This window comes from Bos indicus x Bos taurus, chromosome 5 (genome assembly GCF_003369695.1).
Source record: "Bos indicus x Bos taurus breed Angus x Brahman F1 hybrid chromosome 5, Bos_hybrid_MaternalHap_v2.0, whole genome shotgun sequence".
In the NCBI taxonomy this organism is placed as follows: domain Eukaryota; kingdom Metazoa; phylum Chordata; class Mammalia; order Artiodactyla; family Bovidae; genus Bos; species Bos indicus x Bos taurus.
The window spans coordinates 91456579-91468349 of record NC_040080.1 but is presented as its reverse complement, the minus strand read 5'-3'; the positions used below and the strand labels follow the sequence as shown (position 1 = coordinate 91468349).

The window sequence follows — 11771 nt, the reverse complement described above, 5'->3', positions numbered from 1 at the left end:
CCTTTGTTTCTTGATGAGTCTGGCTAATGGTTTGTCAATTTTATTTATCTTCTCAAAGAACCAGCTTTTACCTTTGTTGGTTTTTGCTATGGTTTCTTTTGCATTTATTTCTGGCCTAATTTTTAAGATTTCTTTCCTTCTACTAACCCTGGGGTTCTTCATTTCTTCCTTTTCTAGTTGCTTTAGGTGTAGAGTTAGGTTATTTATTTGACTTTTTTCTTGTTTCTTGAGGTATGCCTGTATTGCTATGAACCTTCCCCTTAGCACTGCTTTTACAGTGTTGCACAGGTTTTGGGTTGTTGTGTTTTCATTTTCATCCGTTTCTATGCATATTTTGATTTCTTCTGTGATTTGTTGGTTATTCAGCAGCATGTTGTTCAGCCTCCATATGTTGGAATTTTTAATAGTTTTTTCCTGTAATTGAGGTCTAATCTTACTGCATTGCAGTCAGAAAAGATGCTTGGAATGATTTCAGTTTTTTTTGAATTTACCAAGGCTAGATTTATGGCCCAGGAGATTTATGGCCTATCCTGGAGAAGGTTCCGTGTGCGCTTGAGAAAAAGGTGAAATTCATTGTTTTGGGGTGAAATGTCCTATAGATATCAGTTAGGTCTAACTGGTCTATTGTATCCTTTAAAGTTTGTGTTTCCTTGTTAATTTTCTGTTTAGTTGATCTATCCATAGGTGTGAGTGGGGTATTAAAGTCTCCCACTATTATTGTGTTATTGTTAATTTCCCCTTTCATACTTGTTAGCATTTGTCTTACATATTGTGGTGCTCCTATGTTGGGTGCATATGTATTTGTAATTGTTATATCTTCTTCTTGGATTGATCCTTTGATTATTATGTAGTGTCCTTCTTTGTCTCTTTTCACAGCCTTTGTTTTAAAGCCTATTTTATCTGATATGAGTATTGTTACTCCTGCTTTCATTTGGTCTCTATTTGCATGGAATATCTTTTTCCAGTCCTTCACTTTCAATCTGTATGTGTCCCTTGTTTTGAGGTGGGTCTCTTGTAGACAACATATATAGGGGTCTTATTTTTGTATCCATTCAGCCAGTCTTTGTCTTTTGGTTGGGGCATTCAACCCATTTACATTTAAGGTAATTATTGATAAGTATGATCCTGTTGCCATTTACTTTATTGTTTTGGGTTCGAGTTTATACATCCCTTTTGTGTTTCCTGTCTAGAGAAGATCCTTCAGCATTTGTTGGAGAGCTGGTTTGGTGGTGCTAATTTCTCTCAGCTTTTGCTTGTCTGTAAAGTTTTTGATTTCTCCTTCATATTTGAATGAGATCCTTGCTGGGTACAGTAATCTAGGCTGTAGGTTCTTTTCTTTCATGACTTTGAGTATGTCCTGCCATTCCCTCCTGGCTTGAAGAGTTTCTATTGAAAGGTCAGCTGTTATCCTTATGGGAATCCCCTTGTGTGTTATTTGTTGTTTTTCCCTTGCTGCTTTTAATATTTGTTCCTTGTGTTTGATCTTTGTTAATTTGATTAATAGGTATCTTGAGGTGTTTCACCTTGGGTTTATCCTGTTTGGGACTCTCTGGGTTTCTTGGACTTGGGTGATTATTTCCTTCCCCATTTTAGGGAAGTTTTCAACTATTATCTCCTCAAGTATTTTCTCATGGTCTTTCTTTTTGTCTTCCTCTTCTGGGACTCCTATGATTCGAATGTTGGGGTGTTTAACATTGTCCCAGAAGTCTCTGAGATTGTCCTCATTTCTTTTAATTCATTTTTCTTTTTTCCTTTCTGATTCATTTATTTCTACCATTCTATCTTCTACCTCACTTATCCTATCTTCTGCTTCCATTATTCTACTGTTGGTTCCCTCCAGAGTGTTGTGTATCTCATTTATTGCATTATTCATTATATATTGATTCTTTTTTATTTCTTCTAGGTCCTTGTTAAACCTTTTTTGCATCTTCTTAATCCTTGTCTCCAGGCTATTTATCTGTAACTCCATTTTGTTATCAAGATTTTGGATCATTTTCACTATCATTATTCAGTATTCTTTTATCAGGTAGATTCCCTAGCTCTTCCTCTTTTGTTTGGTTTGGTGGGCATTTATCCTCTTCCTTTACCTACTGGGTATTTCTTTGCCACTTCATCTTGTTTATATTGCTGTGTTTGGGGTGGCCTTTCTGTATTCTGGCAGTTTGTGGAATTCTCTTTATTGTGATGTTTCCTTGCTGTGGGTGGGGTTGGAAAGGTGGCTTGTCAAGGTTTCCTAGTTAGGGAAGCTTGTGTCGGTGTTCTGGTGGGTGGAGCTGGATATCTTCTCTCTGGAGTGCAATGAAGTGTCCAGTAATGAGTTATGAGATGTCAATGGGTTTGGAGTGACTTTGGGTAGCCTGTATATTGATGCTCAGGGCTATGTTCCTGTGTTGCTGGAGAATTTGTGTGGTGTGTCTTGCTCTGGAACTTCTTGGCCCTTGGGTGGTGCTTGGTTTCAGTGTAGGTATGGAGGCATTTGATGAGCTCCTATTGATTAATGTTCCCTGGAGTCAGGAGTTCTTTGGTGTTCTCAGGATTTGGACTTTAGCCTCCTGCCTCTGGTTTTCAGTCTTCTTCCTACAGTAGCCTCAATACTTCTCCATCTATACAGCACCAATTATAAAACATCTAGGTTAAAGATGAAAAGTTTCTCCACAGTGAGGGACACCCAAAGAGGTTCACAGAGTTACATGCAGAAGACAAGAGGGAGGAGGGAGATAGAGGTGACCAGGGGGAGAAGAGGGGGAATCAAAAGGGGAGAGAGCAAACTAGCCAGTAATCACTTCCCTATGTGCTCTCCACAGTCTGGATCCCTCAGAGATGTTCACAGAGTTACGCAGAGAAGAGAAGAGGGAGGAAGGAGACAGAGGTGGCCAGGAGGATAAAGGGGGGAATCAAAAGGAGAGAGACAGATCCAGCCAGTACTCAGTTCCCTAAGTGTTCTCCACCATCCGGAACACACAAAGAGATTCAGAGTTGGGTAGAGAAGAGAACGGGGAGGGAGGAGATAGAGGTGACCTGGTGGAGAAAAAAGAGAGTCCAAAGGGGGAGAGAGCAGTCAAGCCAGTAATCTCGCTCCCAAGTAAAAATGGGTACTGAAGATTGGGTTCTTAAAGGTACAAAATTGATTTTAAAAAAATACCAAAAAGCAAAGATTAAAAATCTAGAGTAGAGGTTGGATTCTCAAAAACACAATATTAAAGAAAAAAAGAGTCACAAAAAATTATAATATATATATTTGAAGTTTGCTTTAAAAATAGGGTCTTTTTTGCAAATTAATAATAGGTTATAAAAATGAAAAAGTAATAGAGGACTTAAAAATTAAAAAAAAATTTTTTTTTTAAATTTAAAGAATGATAATAGTAAAAATATATCTAGGACTTCTCTGGAGCTCTTGCTTACAGTGTGGGGTCAGTTCATTTTTAGATAGTTCCTTGGTCCGGCTTATACTTCTCAAGATCTATAGGCCCCTTCCTATGTAGTTGGTGCTAACTACAGGGTTTTAATCTATTGCACCTGTCACTTCCAAGGCAGTTCCCTCTGTTTTAGCTTCTTCTGTTTGCTGGTCTCTTCAGTGTCTAATTTCCACCCTGACACAAGGGGGCGGTGGTGGTCACTTTTTTTTAGGCTCACTTGTTCAGTCATGCCATGGGGAGGGAGGAACACTGCAAACAAGTAATACTGGCGTGTGCTCGCAGTGTCTCAGCCACACTGGGTTTGCCCCTGTTCACGGCGTGTGTACTTTCCCTGTCTACACTGCTTAGGCTCTAGGTTGCTCTGCCAGGAACTGTCTGAGGCCGGCTCTGGGTTGTGCACACTTCCCAGGCCTAAGCCACTCAGGTTCAGGTACTCGGGTAGTCCTCAGAGGCACAGACTCAGTTGGGCCTGCGTTTTGTGCCCTTCCCACGTCCGAGCAGCTCAGGTGACTGTTGAGGTCCTTTAATGGACCAGAACCTGGTGGTCCGGAGTTGATCGATAAGAAAGTAATGGAGAGAGAAAGAGGCTGATATTCCTTGGTTTACGCAGAAAGCCGATAAAGCCCCTGCACGGGGCTTACTCTGTTCACAGAGGCCTCAGGCGCCCTCTCCATGCGGTGAAGGTGCAGAGGGCCTTTTCAAGAGGGTCTTAGAAGTCCAGGCAGGAAAGTGAACTCAGAGAGCCTCTGTGTTCCAGGGGATCAGCCTGAAAAAGAGAGAGGGAGAGAGAGAGAGAGAGAGAGAAAGAAAGACATGGGGACCAGAGCTCTAATGGAGCAAAGGTGTTTTAATCAACATGGTGTGGGCATATATACTGTCTTACAAGGTAGTTATTCTCAGCAAAGATAAAGATTAAAATTCCAGACTTACAAAACATAGGCAATCCATATTAAAGAGAGAGAGAGTTGTAAACAATCACTTTTACAGTATGGTTCACAAGAAGGAAGAGGGTACTCATCACCATATAGAAACACTAATGAAGGAAATGCCAGGATTCCTCAGTCCCGGGAGAGGCTTGCCTCTCCTCTTAATTCCTGAGTAAGGAACAGAGAATTCCTGACAGATCCAAAACAGCACACAGGAAGCCTCCTGTTATATGCTTCCTGACAGGTGACCAGGTGTTTGTCGAGCACAGTCTCTGCGACTTATCGCCTCCCCGGTCCCTGCCGCTCGGTTTTCTGGGTGTACAACTGGCGCACCTTCTCAGGCAGATGTTGACCGTCCAGAATTCCAAGAAGTCTTGGTTAGCAACGAAGCCTGCTTGCAGTTTGGTAGATGATGCCTCTCTGGAGCCGTGATTGCCCGCTTCTGGCTCTGGCTGCCCTTGCCTGCCTGTCTCCGGTGGGGGATGGACTGGTCCACAGCTGGCTAGCTCTGTTCAGTCCTTTGTTCTGTGCGTGGGCTTGGCAGCGTTTTAGGTTAGTGCTTTTCGCAGGGTAGCTATCCCATAGTCTGGTTTGCTATCTCAAGTTAGTTCCTTCAGATTGCCCTCGGGGCATTCAGGTCCGGTTCTTACTCTAAGCAATGCAGCCCGCGCCTCCCTGCCCAGTCCCCGCTTGCTAGTAGCAAATGCACGCGTCTGCGCTGTTTCTCCACTGGAAGTTACCATTGGGCATGTAATCTGTGGGTTTTAACTATTTATTTATTTTTCCTCCCGGTTATGTTGCCCTTTGAGGTTCCAAGGCTCGCCACTGACTCTCCAGTGAGAGTGTTTCTTGGTGTTTGGAAACCTCTCGTTTTTAAGACTCCCTTCCTGGGATGGATCTCCGTCCCTACCTCTTTTGTCTCTCTTTTTGTCTTTTATATTTTTTCCTACCTCCTTTCAAAGACAATGGGCTGCTTTTCTGGGTGCCTGATGGCTTCTCCCAGCATTCAGAAGTTGTTTTGTGGAATTTACTCAGGGTTCAAATGTTTGTTTGATGAGTTTGTGGGGGAGAAACTGGTCTCCCCATCCTATTCCTCCGCCATCTTAGGACTGCCCTACTCTCTTTCACTTTCTTATCATTGACTGTGGACTGCCAGGTTCTGGTCCATTAAAGGACCCCAACAAGTGGCACCCAGAACAGGGATCTGGTATACACGGCATTTCGGACAGAGTGACTCAGGGCCTATTGAGGTCGGGACCTACTGAGGTCGGTAAGTACTAAGACACGGGTCAAACGGCTGGAAAGCCCCATCATTTCTCTACTTTACTTCACCATTTGCTTAAAGTTCAGGGACTTTTGGTTTCACACCAACGAATAGAGCCTTGCCTTCAAACAGTAGTTGAACATAGTCCCTGATTCCCTGATAAAGACAGTTTTGATTTAGAAATTTGGCACTGGGTCAAAGAAAATGTTGAATGAGCTGCCAGATAGAGAAAAAATATTCCAATTGATTTCTGGCCCCTATGAGCTCTCATTAAAGCTGTAATCCTGCCATTTCAAGGTAATTCTAGCCCTCACAATATTCGACAACAGACAGAACACTTGTTACATAAATATGAATTAGATGATAAAACTTTACAGAAGGCCCAATTAGAACAACATAAAATATTTCAAAAATTTCCTACTAATCATACCCCAGCTGCTCCAAATGCTCCTCATGTGCCAGTGGGCACAAATCCAAAAGTCTCTTCTTTGCTAGACTTACTTGCTTTCCTTGAAATTCTCCTATTTTTGTTATAAAAAGAAAATCTAGCAAATGACGTCTCTTAACAGATCTTAATCCCAGGGATGGTGGAGCCTGGCAGGCAGCCGTCTATGGGGTCACACAGACTCAGACATGACTGAAGCGCCTTAGCAGCAGCAGCAGCAACAGACCTTTAAAAAGTTAATGAAAGGAGATCCTAATTTAAATAGCCCTCATTCACTTTCTCAAGAGACACAAGAGAAACTCTATTTAGTGCAAAAAAAATTACAAAAACAGTTTCTTACTCGCATCAGACTAGATTTACCTCTAAAATTATTTGTACTCCCTTCTCTTCATTCTCCCACAGGACTTCCTGACCCAACAGCTCCAACCTTGATATAACAAAAACATGCCTAGGTAAAAGCCTATAATTAACTCTTATCACATTATTGAAATAGACAACCCACTTTGCCCTGAGATGTCAGCCTTAGACAGATTAGTATAACTTCAAGCCAGAAAAAAAAAAGGGGGGGGGGGGGACAAACAGACCTTTTATATCTTAAAGCAGAAAACTATGAGACCTCTGTCTGTCTGGATATATATACATATATATATATATATAGAGAGAGAGAGAGACATATATATATATATATGTCTGTCTGGATATATATATATGTCTCAATATATATATGTATGTCTCATATATATATATATGTCTCAATGTATGTCTTTATCTCTGGATAATATTGCTGAGGTTGATTTATAAATGAGCTAAACAACAGTTCATGGTTTCTGAAAGAAAGTAAGATGCATGTTTTCAGTAAAAAGCGTATAAGAAATGGAATTGGCTTGTAGATGGCTATTCTATGAATAGACAAATAAAGTGATAAACACAGAAAGTGAAAAAAAAGTTTGTGAAAAGTGAGACCCAAAAAGAAAGTTCTACATGTGGTACATTTTATTAAGAGAAAAAGAAGGAAATATGGCTTATAGATGACTGTTCTATTAATGAACAGATAACGTGATGAATACAGAAAGTGTAAAAAAGGTTTGTGGAAAGTGAAACCCAAGAAGAAAGTTCTATATGTGGTACATTTTATTAACAGAAAAAGAAGTATGACTTACAGATAAATACAGAAAGTGTAAAAAAGGTTTGTGGCAAGTAGAAGAGAGTTTTATGCATGATACAAGTTTCTTAAGACTTATGAATTTACTAATAACTGCTAGCTAAAGCTATATTGTTTTCTATGTCACTTGTTTCGGAAGAATTTCTTATGTTAACAAATGTGCGACTGAGCCTATGATATAATGCTGATATGCAGTTCCACATGAGATCAATGATTATAATAATGTAACTCTAGATATGGGAAGAAACAACAAGAGGGAATATTTTCTTGGACCAAGAGGCTAGTAAGACAGTGGTCCAGAGACTTTTGCTACTTGCAAGGCCTGGTCCAATAACAGCACACTGAGTGGCCTATCAATGAAATCTTCCCTAGACCTGGAAATGAGCCTTCCCAACACCGCGAGACACAATAGCCGTGAAATGCCCCCCAAACATGGTCAAATATGTGGCTATGAAGGGACCCTGCTGACTGGAAGTTGGTACTTGCCAGCTGCCTCTACAAAGATTACATCACGACCACTACAAGGTGCTGACCTTCAACACCCCCTGAAAGGAGTTCAGGGTGGAAATCAGAAATAAGGCACTCTGTGCTCTGAGAAAAAACCCAAAAGGACTGGCCTTCAGACAGTCAGATGTTTTCAGGTAAAGATTTTATGAGCCCTAATTCTTGCATCTTCTCACACTTAGAGAAACACTAATGTCATGAACCAATGTCTGGGCCTAGTTCTCCTGGTGGTCCCTGAACAGCTTTTCTACTTATATTAATCTTTGGGCCATGTACCTTTAACTTTCTTGTTAAGTTTGTTTCTTCCAGAATACAACAAATCTCTAAATGGTAGTATGACAAGAATATTCCCTGACCAACAACTAGACAATGCTGAAACAAGTCATCTTATCATTCCATGGACTCTCATCTCCCTCTGTTAATGCACCCTGTCGGAGAACAGGCAAAAGGAACCCAGAACCCCATGACGTCCTTGTATAGCCTGAAGAAGCCAGAGCAGTCATCGCCCCCTTTCCCCTGAGACTGGGTTCCCAAATGCCCGAGAAGAAAAATAGGTAGACAGTTAGACATGAAAAGGGTATCAAAAGGGACCAAAATCCAAAATCAGGATTTCCAAAATCAGGAAAATTAATGCTTATGGCTAATCACACCATTATCAATTGGGGACCCCATGGTATGTGGTTATCTAAGTGCTCAGATGATACATTAACAATACTATGTATGACTATGCTACTCAAGTAACATGAAAAGTTACTAATACTACGATGGAACATTAGCATGACAAAGGACTTCTTGGCTGGTTTGACGATGAAATGACACCCCCTCATCCTTGAATTGTCCTTGATAAACAGATTGGGCCTGAACAATGAGACATCTGGAAACTTGCTGCGAACACCAAAAAACTTAAAACTTGGACTAGACATTTCACAGAGACCAATCGTAGTCATAATAACTATTTCTTTCATTATAATCAATCATATTTCATACAAGCTTGTGTTCCCCTTCCTTTTGTTACAATTATATTTGTTGTTTACCATTGCCTTTATGCAAAAATTGTTAAAACTAAACAGACTCAACTAGTCAAGACCCTTTTTACAGATATAATAAATAAGGGGGAATTGTCAGGGAACATTTAACAGGAGGATTCCTGCATGCTGTTTTCTATTTCTCAAGGATTCTCTGTTCCTTATCAGTTCCTATTCAGGGAACAAATGAAACAGCACACTGTTCCCAGGACTGAGGTCATAGGATGAGACATGTAAGAATCCCCTACAGTGACTCTTTTCAGCATCAGCAACCTTGTATGTATTAGACTATCCATATTGTGGCTATTGATAAAATGTCATCCTGTGTAATAGCTGAGTAATCATCTTACTAAAGATATATAAGCCTACATTTCTGCTAATAAAGCACCCTTGCTCCATCAGAGCTTGGGTCCCTGTGTCTTTCTTTCTCTCTCTCTCTCTCTGTCTTTCTCTCTTTCACTTTCTTATCGTCGACTCCAGACTGCCAGGTTCCGGTCCATTAAAGGACCCCAACACCACACAGTCAAAGACTTTAGCATAGTCAATGAAGCAGAAGTAGATGTTTTTCTGGAATTCCCTTGCTTTCTCTATGATTCAACGATGTTAGCAAATTGATCTCTGGTTCCTCTGCCTTTTCTAAACCCAGTTTGTACATCTGGAAGTTCTCAATTCAAGTACTGCTGAAGCCTAACTTGAAGGATTTTGAGCATAACCTTACTAGCATGGGTAATGAGCATAACTGTTCAGTATTTTGAACATTCTTTGGCACTGGCCTTCTTTGAGCTTGGAATGAAAACTGACCTTTCCGGTCCTGTGGCCACTGCTGGGTTTTCCAAATTAGCTGACATATACAGTGCGGCACTTTTTAGGATTTGAACAGCACCATCTTTTAGGATTTGAAATAGCTCAACTGGAATTCCATCACCTCCACTAGCTTTGTTCCTATTAATGCTTCCTAAGGCCCACTTGACTTCACACCCCAGGACGTCTGACTCTAGGTGAGTAACCACACCATCGTGTTTATCCATATCATTAAGACTTTTTTGGTATAGTTCTGTGTATTCTTGCCACCTCTTCTTAATCTCTTCTGCATCTATTAGGTCCTGACTGTCTCTGTGGTTTATCATGCCCATCCTTGCATGAAATGTTCCTTTGATATCTCTGATTTTCTTGAAGAAATCTTTAGTCTTTCCCATTCTATTGTTTTCTTCTATTTCTTTGCATTTTTCATTGAGGAAGGCCTTATCTCTCCTTGCTATTCTCTGGAACTCTCTGGAATTCTCGTTCAGTTGGGCATATCTTTCCCTTTCTCCTCTGCTTTTTATTTCTCTTCTTTCCTCTGCTATTTGTAAAAACTTCTCAGACAACCACTTTGCCTTCTTGCATTTCTTTTTCTTTGGGATGGTTTTGGTCACTGCCTCCTGTACAAGGTTATGAACCTCTATCCATAGTTCTTCAGGTACTCTGTCTGCCAGACCTAATCCCATGAATGTATTCATCACCTTCACTGTATAATCATAAGGGATTTGATTTAGGTCATACCTGTATCACTTGTTTCTGGAGGAGGGCACAACAAACCACTGCAGTATTCTTGCCTGGAGAATCCTATGGACAGAGGAGCCTGGCAGGCTGCAGTCCATAGGGTCGCACAGAGTCGGACATGACTGAAGTGACTTAGCACACACAGAGTGTATCACTTGTTAATTTCTTATTTTAAAAAATATTTCCTTATATTCTCAGAATTGGATTAGAAGTTTCCAACCTCATTTGAATTTTTTTTAAATCACTAGGATAATACATTTTGTAGACATTTAGCACTAACCCTAGATGCCAAAATACATAGAACTATATCAAAGCTTTGAGTGAATATAAATTAGAAATCTAGCATTCTTTTCATACTAAGTCAAACAAGTAGAATTAAAATGTCATAAATTTTTTTAGTCAAAAGTCATAAATTTTCTAAAATACATACATATACATACTATATATGTATATATGTATATATGTATATATATACACACACACACACACACACACACACAAGCTTTTCTATCATCCTTGATAAAAGCTTGAGAAAGAACAACAACAAAAAAGAGATGGAGAAACTGGAAAACTTAAGTGAAATGAAATGGGAGCACTGAATATGAAATAGAAAAGGTGAAACAAACTAGATAAAAGTATAAGATTATCATATAGTCCAGTTGTTTTTAAACATGGCTGCTCATTAGAAACACATCTGGAGTTTTGGAGAAGAATAGCAATAATTTGGGCATTTACATTTTTCAAAAGATTCCAAGATAATTCTGTTATGCATCTGGATTTTTAAAAGTGATTACAAGTTTTTCTATGAAATCATAGTTTTAGTGATATAGAATTCTATTATTTTCTGTTGACTGATCATGATACAAAGATATTAAGTGTATAATAGTTATATAATCAAAATAGTAAAAAGTGTTTTAGAGGAGGAAATGGCAATCCACTCCAGAATTCTTGCCTGGAAGTTTCCACGGGCAGAGGAACCTGGCTGGCTACAGTCTATTGTGGTCGAAAAGAGTTGGACACAACTGAGCAACTGAACCTACATGACCCTCCTACAAAGGTGTGTCTGTGGTCTCCTGTCTTTGGACACGTAAGACTTGGAGGCAAAGAAATGTGGATTTGGAGGAGTCTGTGGCCAGCTTCCTCCCTGCAGGCCCAAGATCAACCATCCAACATAGAAAAGCCTTTGATTTCTCCATCAAGTCTGAATGAGAGTCTTGCTGTGTAGAGTATTCTTGGTTGTACATTCTTCCCTTTCATTACTTTAGACATAACGTGCCATTTGCTTCTGGCTTGCAGAATTTCTTTTGTGAAATCAGCTGATAACCTGATGGGAGTCCCCTTGTATGTTATATGCCATTTTCCCCTTATTGCTTTTAGTATTTTATTAATATCTTTGTCTTTAATTTTCACAGTTTTGATTACTATGTGTCTCAGTGTCTCCTCCTTGGGTTTATCCTGTCTGGGATTGTCTGCACTTCCTAGGCTTG

The 11771-nt window shown here is 40.0% G+C and overlaps 1 non-coding gene across 1 annotated transcript; it reads left to right on the top strand.

Annotated features, from left to right (window-relative positions):
- Nucleotides 1–11328: 11328 nt before the first annotated feature.
- LOC113893852 lies at nucleotides 11329–11459 on the top strand. Its single transcript, XR_003511375.1, has one exon. It is a non-coding gene; the product is annotated as a small nucleolar RNA SNORA38 (small nucleolar RNA).
- Nucleotides 11460–11771: the final 312 nt, after the last annotated feature.